The sequence below is a fragment of the Cryptomeria japonica genome, chromosome 9, assembly GCF_030272615.1.
Source record: "Cryptomeria japonica chromosome 9, Sugi_1.0, whole genome shotgun sequence".
NCBI lineage: Eukaryota > Viridiplantae > Streptophyta > Pinopsida > Cupressales > Cupressaceae > Cryptomeria > Cryptomeria japonica.
This window is the reverse complement of record NC_081413.1, coordinates 28,023,847-28,036,403: the sequence shown is the minus strand read 5'-3', so window position 1 is coordinate 28,036,403 and position 12,557 is coordinate 28,023,847.

Here is a 12,557-nt window from a genome sequence, read left to right as displayed (position 1 = left end):
TAAAAATAAATATTAATTTATACTTAAAAAAAAAAAAATACTAATATTTTCAAGAACACTTAGATTGTCTTCAATATTTTGTATTTATATATATAACTTTTTTTAGTTGAGTGAATGACAACTTATTGAAGATAGCAATCAAATGGATGTAACATATGATTTGAATACAATCTCAAATGCTAAATATAATTGTAAACTTATCCCAAAAATATATTTCATTAAAAAGAAAAAAATTAAATTAAATATTAAAAAAGCAAAAATGGAAAATAAAAATTATAGACAAATAAATCAATTATATTTTTTTTCATTTTATATTTTATAATCTTTTCTTTGTATTTTATTTTCATTTAATTGTTCTTTTTGACATTATTTTACATTTATAAATATATTCATTACTTTTGTTCCTTTTTATTTTTTCATTTTCATTTTTCATTTTTACATATTTACATATATTATTTTTATTTGTTCTTTCTTTTCTTCGTTAGGCTTTTATTTCATTCATTCCTTTCTTTTTTTCTTAATATTAACTATCAAAAAAATATAAAAGTAGAAGATTGAAGCAATGAAAATCAATGCACATCTTTCTTGGGAAGAAATGAAAATCATTATCTTCATGAAAAAATAATGATAAATTAGTAATATATCCAAAAATCTTAAATTTACTAAATAAGTTTCTAAATTAATACACTAATATATATTATATATTAACATTAAATGATAGTCAATTAATAATTACTAATTTAGTAATAATAAACATTTAAATTTTAAAATTATATATATTATGACAACTTTCTATAACAATCTTGTTAAATATATTTAAAAAATTAAATTGACTAAGTTTCTAAATTCATATATAAAAAAATAGAATATATTGTAAAAATTCATATTAAAATATTTTATCAATTATATTCTATCATTTCAATTATGACAAGTTTCTAAATTCATATGAAAACATAGAACTATTTTAAAAAGTCATATTAAAATAATATAAAATTAGAAACAACTACATCCTTCCATATTCTAAATCCTTCCATTTCAAAATATTCTAAATAAATTTGTATTTTTATAATAAATATTTTAAACTAATATATATATATTACCTACTATATCTTTTTACGGTTTATTTATAATTTGAAGTGTCATCTATATGGTTTTAGAAAAACATAGCATGTCAATTCATTTGAAGTGTCATCTATACGGTTTTAGAAAAAAATAGCATGTCAATTCATACGTTCTACTAATTTTTTAAGTTGTCAAATATTGTTCAAAAGTGAAAAAATGACCATTTTGCCTGTCAAATTCCAGGCCTGTATGCACATATATATTCTTTAGTTCTTCTCTATTGTTATAAATTTTTACATTACATTTTTCTTATTTCATTTTATTTTATATATATATTTCTATGTCATTTTATTTATCTTTGTATTTTAGCTTATTTCTTTTTGTTCTTTAGGTATTATCTCCTTGCCTCTTATTCAATATTATTAAATATTTTTATTTTTTAATTATTATTAATTTATTTTCTTCCCATGTCTCCCAACTTGGTAAGAGTTGCGCCCTCTCTTTCTCTCCTTCTAACTTTCCTTTATTTTAAGTTTGTTGAGGTTTGCAACAATTTTCATTTTTTCACCTTATGCTCTCTATCATCCTGATGATGGATCACAAAGTGTGATTCAAAATATCGATGAAAGAAAATATCACACAATCAAATTTAGAAGTGCAACATAGTTGAATGGATTATGAAAATCTACTAACATTAGTCAAGAGATTTTTTTTTCAGATTTTCCTAATTTTCTAATCCATTTTCCATTTCAAAATTTTATGTTTTAATTTTTTGTCTAACAAATAATAAATTATTTTTTATTTCTTTTTAAGGTATAGTGAAGGTGAAATACAGTAGAGATTATTCCAACTAAACTTCTAATTTTTAGTTTTATAGTGAGAAAGAAGAGAGAGTTTTAGTTTTAGATTTGGTCTAACTATCATTTTTATTTTAGTTTTACAATGCAATTGAAAGAAGGGTTTTTTTTAGATTGTTCTAACATTCATAGTTTCAATGATTTGAAATTTGATCCAATAAACATAATCACCAAGAAGTTTTTTTCAATACATAGATAGATACATGCATACATACATACATATATGTATATATGCACATGCACACACACACATACATATGAATTGACATACACACACACACACACACATATGTACACATGTATTTATGTATTTATGTATGTATGTATGTATGTATGTATGTAGACATATACATATACATACATACATACATACATACATATATATATATATATATATATATATATAGATATATATATATATATATATATGTATATATATATGTATATATGTATGTATATATCTATGTATATATATACATATATATATATATATATACATATATATATACATATATATATATACATACATATATACATATATACATACATATATACATATATATATATATATATATATATATATATATATATATATATATATATATATCTGTGTGTGTGTGTATAAATATATATATGTATGTACACACACACATGTGCGTGGGTGTGCTTGATGTAAAAATTTGAATAAGTTATCAACATTATCTCAAAAATATGTAAGAATAGAATATCTAGTAAATTGAATGTAGTTTCTAAGCTACTAGTTGTTTTCTAGAAAAGAAATCTATTTTGCCAAAATTTGAAATGTCAATGCAGTAGTACTAAAATTTTAGGAAAAAGATAAGAAGGTGTTTGTTTGACCACCCTAACCACAATAAAAACATTATATTTTTTTATAAGATTTTTGATATATGTAGAAGACTCATTTCTAGATGTGACAAATATATTTTTGTAATAGTCTTACCACCATAACTTGGTCAAAACTTTATGAAATTCAATTTTATTTATTTTTAAATCTATAGTGTGTGAAACATAGAATGTGACACATGTTTCAAATTTAAAAAAATATGATACCATTTGAAAGTTATAGATGTTTTTCAATTAGCCTGTCAATCAGGATTTTAGTCATAATTCAAATAAAAATGAATAAGTATTTATTAAATTCAAAATAAGGCATAATTTATTTTGGTGGAAGGCTAAGAATCTCCTTTAAAAATCCTTTTTGTTTTAGCAATTTTGAGTAAAAAAAGTCGTCAACCACTAGGCTGAAGTTTGGAAAAGCAAGGAAAACTTCTAAACACATTTTTTGTGTTGAATTTCTGGGTTTGGCATGTCCAAGACAAACCCCAAAGAAAACCTGAGACAAACCCCAAGGTAGTAGATTTTTGTCAGAGGTAACGGATATCGGATATATCCTCTAGTAATACATATTCGATATTATCGGATAACCGATATTATCAGAAATCAGATTTTTTTTAGTTTATTTCTATAAATATAATATATAATATATTTTAATCTCTTATAAATTTATGTATAATATATTATATATTATATTACTATTATGTATAATATTTAAAATATTATTTTATATTTTATTTAATATATAAATTTTTATATATATTACTAATGCATATAATATAAAATATAATTAATGATACTAATATATTAACAAAATTTTATATATCCTGATATAAAATTTAATATTAAATAAATTATGTTTCCTTGGATCCCTCGTATAATCTCTGGTTTGGACACTCTTTCCCTCTAGCGATAGGTGTATCTCTCTTGCTATCCCTAACAACCCCCCCCCCCCTCTCTCTCTCTCTCAATACTGCCATCTGCTCCCCTCTCCCCCTCCCATAATTACTCTTTGTCTATATCCCTTTCCTCTTCTCTCCCTATCTCTCCCTCTCCCTCACCCCTTCTCTCCCTATCTATCACTCTCTTGTATCCTTTGCCAAAACCCTCTCCCTCTCCCCTTGTCTCTCTCTAGATCCCTTTCCCTTTCTCTCCATATCCATCTCTCTCTCTCTCTCTCTCTCTCTCTCTCTCTCTCTCTCTCTCTCTCTCTCTCTCTCTCTCTCTCTCTCTCTCTCTCTCTCTCTCTCCCTTTCCTAAACAATGTATCAAATATCAAATATTATCCAAAATCCAAGTCCTCTATTTTGTTGGCACCCTTATGAACAAATATCAGATATTCAATACTTGGGCCACACAAAAGAGGACATTGGTTCATTATGAGCATTCAAATAGTCTATACATTGTTTTTGTAGGTGGAAAATGCTATTTTTTAGATAGCAAGAGATAAATTTATACTTTTTTGAGAATATTTGACACAAATTTGTCATTAGCAATCATTTTTGAGCATCTTTATGGAGCTATAATGGGGAGCATCAGTTCTCAAAAGAAAAAGTGTATAAGAAAACTTGAAAAAAACCAAATAGAAACATATAGACAAAGAGATAGAGAAAGTCATAGGAAGAGAAGAAAAGACATGCCAAATATTGGTGTTATTTCAAGTGAAGAGGAAATTGAATATGCAAATGTTGAGCATGATATTGAAAATGAAAATGAAAATGTAGAGATTGATATAAAAATGTTGAACATGATATTCAAATTGAGAATGAAAATGTTGAAATTGATATTCAAAATATTCAACATGATATTGAAATTGGAAACAAAAATGTGAGAACTAATACTCAAAATGTATCACTAAATTACATGAGAAATGAAGACCCTTGTGTGGAAGAAACACAAATTCCAAATTCAAGACCTTGAAGAACCCTAAAATGGTTACTTGAAATTGATGAGAACATTATAAAGAATCTTGAAGGCAAGAGGTCAACATGAATCGTTTGATTGTGGGCTATGCAAATTTTCAACCAATATTTTAGCAATAAGACATTGACTGTGCAATGTCAACTTTTTGTACAATTGCTAAAGATGCAAAGGATGAGACCTTTGCTAGCCAAATTCAAGATTCATGTGAACAAGAAGATGGAGAAAAATTCAATTATTGTCAAAAATGTTTTTTATTCTCTCAATTCTATTGGAAAAAATAGAAAGGAAAAAGATAAGAGAGATTCTTGGAGAGTGATTACAACCTCCTTAGTAAGCCATCATTTGAGAAAGGCCTACTTTAAGAGACAAACTTGTGTTGGTTTCAACATAAATCATAAAACTTTAGATAGAGAACTTGCAATAAGAGAAAGACTTGATGATCCTCTTCAAAATGATACATGAGATTTTACTGGGAGGATTCCAGGTATTGATAAGAAGTTGAATGATAATGTAAAGGATGAAATTAAACAATTTTGGCACTCTAACTCTAGAGTATCACTCAATGTAAAGGATTTTTAAAAGTTAAGAATTTGAAATCGAGATTCCATATTGCATCCTAAAAATTTCTTAGAATCAAGCCAAACAATGTTGTTCAAAAATATTTGTGAAACACATCCAACTTTGAAAATCTCACAAAGGGCTTTTGAATCTCTGAAGCCATTTTATTGTGTACCTCTTTAGATTTGTAATACTTTTTATTGCAAATACCCTATGGAGTTTTCAATGTACCATGAACTATTATTCTATATTTGTTCTTCTTTGTATACTAACGAAATGTCGCAAGGGTGTGGTGCAATGCAACTTTCAAAATTATCGAGGGAATTGCTAGATCTATTTTTAATTTCTTGGAGATGATGGCTACTTTTTCTATAGAAATGATTGTTTAAATGAGAAGTGCTCACAATTTGGTGGCTTGCCAAATTTTGTTTCACGTTTTCATGAGGGTAGTGAACATGAATTTGGAAAGAATATTGTTGAGAAAAAGAGATATGAGATGGTCAAATATACTTTAAAGAGTGGAGGTAAAGGTTCTATATGCAAATTTGTCTCTAGATAAGTTAGTGTTGCTGATTTTATTACAGATTTTAAGAAAAATATTTTTTACAAGTATGTAAGGCCTACCCATAGGTCTCAATAGTTGGATCAAAAATTTAGGATGTGTAAGAACTCTTTCCCAATTGGTATTACTATATCAGTCATTGATTTTGTATAAAAATACACATTTCAACCATAAAATAAGGTACAAGCTCAGTATTCATATTGATGAGATACGATGTATTTAGAGGCTAGATTTTGTATATGTAAATGAAATTTTGTGATGATTTTTTTGTGAAAAAGATGTATGATTATGCTTGTTCATGATGGTCACCTCCATGTGTAATGATGATTATGATTATGATTATGTTAGACATAATATACTTGCAGTTATAGATAATATAGACATGTTAGACTACAAACATGCCTATATAGACATGTTGGCATTGATGGTTTGTGACCACAACTAATAGAATGGGAATTAGGCTCCATTGCAACTTTTCATTGAATACCTTTGACAGTTTTTGTGTCAACATAAAAATAATTGCCCTAGGAAAACTACTCTGAATCTTAAAAATTTGAGACAACTTCTTATAGAGGGGCTTCATGTGGCCATGTAGGTTCAAATGGATCATTCACAAGTGCCACATATTTTATAAAATATTTTGTCAAAGTTTGATAATTTTTGGCACTTAGGGCACTTAAGGGATAGTGTTGCTAGGGTATGGCACTAAACATTCAGGCGAGTTGGGAGGAAAAATAGGAGTATGAATATGATAAAACCACCTAAATAGATATGTTGGCAACAATGGTTTGTGCCCACAATGAAAAAAGTGATAAATAGGCTCCATTGCAACTTTTCATTGAATGCCTTTGACAATTCTTGCATCAATAAAAAAATCATTGCCCTAGGAAAACTGTTGTAAATCCAAAAATATGAGATAGGTTATTGTAGAGGGCCCTCACATGACCTTGTAGGTTCAGATGGATCATTCAAAGGTGTCAGAAATTTCTAGAAACAACTTTTCAAAGTTTGACAATTTTTTGCACGTAGTGCACTTAAAGGATAACACTGCTAGGGTATGGCACTGAGTGTTAGAGCGAGTTGGGATATAAAGAAGTATCATGCCTATGGTAAACCTGCCTTGTCAGATGTGTTGGAACAAACAATTAATGTCCATGTCGAACAAAATGAGATTTAGGCTCCATTGCAACTTTTCATTGAATGCACAGAAAAATTGCTTCCCTAAGAAAAGTACTTCAAATCTTGAAAATCCTATACAGATTATTGTAGAGGAGTCTCACATGACCTTGTATGAGCCACAAATTCTGAGAGACATCCTGTCAAAGTTCAATAAATTTTTGCACCTAGAGCACTTAAGAGACAATTTTGCTAGGGTATGGCACTAATTGTTTAGGTGAGTTGGGAGGGAAAGAAGGAGTATCCCTGGGGTAAAATCGTCTAACCAGATGTATTGGTGCCATTAGTTTGCACCCACAATGAATTTTTAAATTTTACAATGACTTGTCCTCTATCATTACTAAGTGTAATTAACCATATTTATTACATCCACATAAACAAGAATTTATTTGGCTCAAATATGTCAAAGTGCATAGGAGGTAGAACATGAAATCAAATCTAATTTTGTTTAATTTTCATTTGTCATTACTAAGAATCCATATTATGATTCATAACAATACCAATACGGTCATTAAATTTGTTGAAGTTTCCTAAGGCAACCAGATTTAACACTTAAGATTTAGATGGAACAAATTATATCAACTCTCAAGATTATATACTATAACATGGTATTGTTTATTATTTAAACATTGTTCATTATTACATTTAAGATTAAAGTTTCAAATAATGAAGACATGCACATGAGGAACAAATTATATTGAATCTCAAGTTATATATATCAAATTCTATAATAATTTTGTGTGTCCATATACAAAAATGACATAAACACCAACTCAAACAAAGTTTTACAAAATGTGGCATATACCATCTTGAAATATATACAAAATATACATGCCAAATAGTCATGAATGAATCTCAAAATATCAAGCTAACACATCTTAATCTACTAATGGATCATCAAAATCATTCGTCTTTGAAGCACTCTTTGGCTTTGAAGGTTCCTACACAAGAAAAATTCAAACCATAATTGTGATTAGTTATATTATATAACTTCCATTCAAAAAATTAACATAAAAATCAATATACATTGAACTATAATTGAATTCATGATTACCTCAAGTCTATGTCTTCTCCTACGATGGTCGGGAGTCCTAGTATATGCTTGTGGTAGAGAAGGGATGTTACTAACATTTTTGTAAGCAACCTATATATGTTCACAAACATAAAATTGATACAATTCAATATATAATTGTCACTGATAGGAATATATTTACTAAAAATAAAATATAATAAACACATACCTAAGGCATCTCTTTTTATTATTCTTCATATATTGTGGAATTAGTTAACAAGGATGTGAAACCAACAACTCCATACAACATAAAAAAATTGAGTATGTGAAACTATCAATCTATGTAGACATGTATAATCAATATAAGTTCTTTAAACTCTCAATTAAATCAAATTTGTGTTCATTTACCTTTCCCTTGTCTCTTATCGCACTTCCAAAGTCTTGATAGTGTTGCACCTCACTCACACTAGGTGTGTCCTACAAGAGTAAAACAAGATAAACATGGGAGTTAATATATAATTTGATTAATGATTATTTTAATTATGAGCTTCTATATAATAAAAAATATAAATGACTAAGTGCAAAAATATATACCATGTAGCTATCAAGGCTAAATGAAATGGCCAAGAGGGTGGCATCCTAGACTTGTGTCATCTCCTTCTTAGACATCAATTGTTGAATAGATCATGTATATAAATATTAGTACTTAATAGTATATCTTATAAATATTCATTTAAAATAAAATGCACTATATGATTACAAGTTAAGTCTTACCACTATATTGTTAATGTATGATCCATGAACCTCCTCATCTCTAGCATGTTAGGACTTCCAAGGGTTTGCACCAGTCTTTGTCATCTCATCTAGTGCACCAACCATATATTGTACCTTGTAATCAAATGTGTCAATGGGATGATCAATGGGTTGTCCAATATTACAGATATTGCAAGTATGTAACAAAAAAATATGCAGATGCAAGGAGAGTGTATCAACACCACCTAAACCACCGCTAGCATCAAGTTCATGTGGCTAAGCTAGTGTCACAACCTAAGAAACCAAAAGGCTACTCAAAGAGTGAATGGTTGATATAGTCCATGACCCTACCTTTGCAAGAATATCTAGAGGTTTTACTAGAGGTGGGCGAGCAATGCGAGGATGGGGAACATATGGGCCTTGTACTACTCAAACTACCCCAGGTATATCTTGAGGCATACCTCCCCCTAGACCCTTGAAATGTCTCATGTCAAAGTAGTTGAGATGCTTGCCTAACACAAACTTGGCATATAATTTATTAATGAAATAAAAAGGCACATCAAGATTGTTGTTGGATGGTATATAAAAAACCATCCACTAATGATCCTAGAAGTTATCTCGCATATCATCACTCACAAACCATTTTATGGAAAGTTTTTCTTTTTTAGCATCAATAGGTTGTCCAATGCAGGGATTAAAAAATAGGGTGACTATTTAAACTTTTGATATTTTGAGGTTCTTCACCTTGTCATAGGACAACCCATCTACATATCATTCGCTCATGGCATCTTGCCACAAAAAAATATATTATAATATATTATATGTTAATAATATAATAAAAGTCATATATTATATAATATATATGATTGCTAATATCGGATATCTAATAATATTGGATATCTAATACTATTGGATATTTGATATTTTTTAATATCTATTATGCTTTGGATTTTTCCATGGCTACATGTACTGATATTCAAGCCAACAAAAAATTCAACATGGAGTTTTTGCATTTTTGGGAAAATGGAAAAGGCATTTTTTTTTTCACATCGCTACTTTTTGGCCCCTCATGATGCACATACCCATGTGTGTGCATAAAAGAAAAGAAATCAATCCAAGAAAATTAAACTTATTAATTTCAATTAACATTTCAAATGAATAAGGGAACATAACCTACTTGATAATCTAGACAAGTAAAATTGATTTACTAATGATAGTAGCTGAGGGATAAGATTAAATAATCTCCAACTCCAAGCTCTCAAATATGAGAGAAGATGACTCCTCCTCTACTACAAGTTCCCTATTTCTCTTGTGAAGAAGCTTATCTATATTTAGCCCAAAACCATTTGATATCTCACATATTTATTAAATGCTAGCATTATTTTTAGAACTATGGTATTATTTTAATACCAAAACTATGAATTGCAATCTTCTTGAGAATGTGAAAAGATACCAAAATAGTCTCTATCGATCTCATGTAACATTTGATATCGTTGCCTAAAGATGTGGATAATGGCTTATAGAAGGAAAGTACTCTGATGAATTTGGTAATGGAAGCGACTAGAAGCTAGGAGAACTGCTAGAAGTGGGTGGGGAAGGAGATTGATACCCTCAAAGAGGGGATTAAGGAGAAAATTGATATATTAACTGATTCGCCTGAGCCTAAAAAAATGGAGAAGCTCATGATCATGACCCATAAGCTTTCCCATGATGTGGAGGTTATGAAATGTAATCATGAGCAAATAATTGAGAAGGTTGAGCTCTATGAAGGAGATCAAGAATAACCTTAAGAATCTGGTTGACATAAGAAAGGAAGCCATGAGAAATAGTATGGAGGGGATGGAAAAGATCAATTCCATGGTGGTGGAGTACAAATCCAATCCTATTGATAGTGATTATCCTGGTGACAGTAACAGAAAGAAAGAACTAGGCAGTGAAGACTTTGTTGTGGGTGGCAATAAAACTACGGACCCTAGTTCCAGGACCAGAAGAAGGAGCAACAATAAGGGTACCTTCAGGTTCATTACAGAGGACTTGGAGGAAATCAACAAGGTTACCATCCAGAAGAACAAGGAGCTGGTGCACTCGCTTAATTGAGTGTTTGTATGTGCTTTGTTTTGTTGCCTGTTGTTTCTTTTTTCTTTTGAGCTCGGTTTGGGGTGTTCCCCTCTTTTGTTGTTGGTTTCCGTTTGATTGGCTGATGGCTAGTTTCTATAAAACTCTTGGTTTTGGGTCCATGTAAAACCCATTTATCTTTATCAAAAACATTTGATATCTTCAACATTTACAAAAATAAATCAATGCGATGACAAAATAGTAAATGCTACGATATTTGGCTTTCTCATGGAGCTATGATGATGTCTCCATAATGAAGGTGTCTCCTATCTTGAGGAGGTCACTCATAATGTGAGTCATCTGTCTCTCATGCATCCCCCAATGAAATAACATTTATAGTTTCTTTTTTTCATTTGGAATATGTTTGAGCAAGTTTCTCTTATGATTCCTTTTAGTTATGCAATAATAACAGAAGTTACAGAGTAAAGAGAATTTACTTTATGATAGGCCAAGTACCACCTTTATTTTAATTTATAAATGATTATTTTCCAATATAATTTAGCTTTTCATTGATGGTAATCAAGCATCGATTTAATATGCATCCAGTTTATTGCATTCGAAACTTCAAAATTTTGTCAGTAGCTTTGTAATTGGCTACAAAGATAGTTATAATGATTGAGCTTTGGTTAAGGTCAACCATACTTCAAACCATATTAAATTTGAGTCATACAAACTTATCATAGTTCGACTCATGTTTCAATATATTATATGTGCATTTATACACACATATCGATACATATGTACATATATGATAACACACATTATAAACTACATATATGTATGTGTCCATCTATTCATATACACATATTTTAATAGGTATTTATACATATATTAATACATATAATTGTTTTAAATTTATTTTAAAGAAATGATGATTTAAAAAAATCATTCATTTTTCTAATGCATATAGTAATGAAGCATGAATTCATGAAGTATAACAAATAAGGCGATTTTATTTTATTTTTAGAAAACCAATTGAAAGAATATGATAAAAATGATAATCATATAAATCATAAATAATTCAAAATACATAATTCATATCATTCTAAATACAAATTTGAATGAGACTCCATGGTGTGTGAAATAGGTATTCATCATGGACATCCTTTACAAAGCAGCTAGATCACTTCTTCTCAACCATGTTCCTGCCTTAAACTCATACCTACACTCAATCATACTTATTCACACATTAATAGGTTAAATATCAAAATCATAGCCAAATCATTTATATGGTAGGAAAAAACATACAAATATTGCATTTAAATCATTATCTTTTCATTTGTATTTTAAAATATAACACCAATTCTAACATATTTAACCATGGTTAAATAATCAAATATAATTAACTAATGTTAAATCCATTTTATTTAATTCATTAATGAAGTCAAAAGATGAGATCTAACAAAAATGGAATCCTTCCTACCCCTAAAAGTTTTGTATTGTATTGTGGTTCCACCTCTACCATCTTATGCAGGACCACAAGGTAAATTCCTAGCATAATCTAGACCTCATTCTCACATTTCAAAGATTGTTTTAGTTCTTAAATATTTGTTAGAACCTAGAGGAAATAAATCTATTGTGAAAGGATCTCCTCTTCCCAAATTTTCCCAACCTTTGATAACTCTTTCTTTTCCTTCTTGCATTCTAGTACCTTAACAATGGAAGAAAATGAGTCAAGATTGGG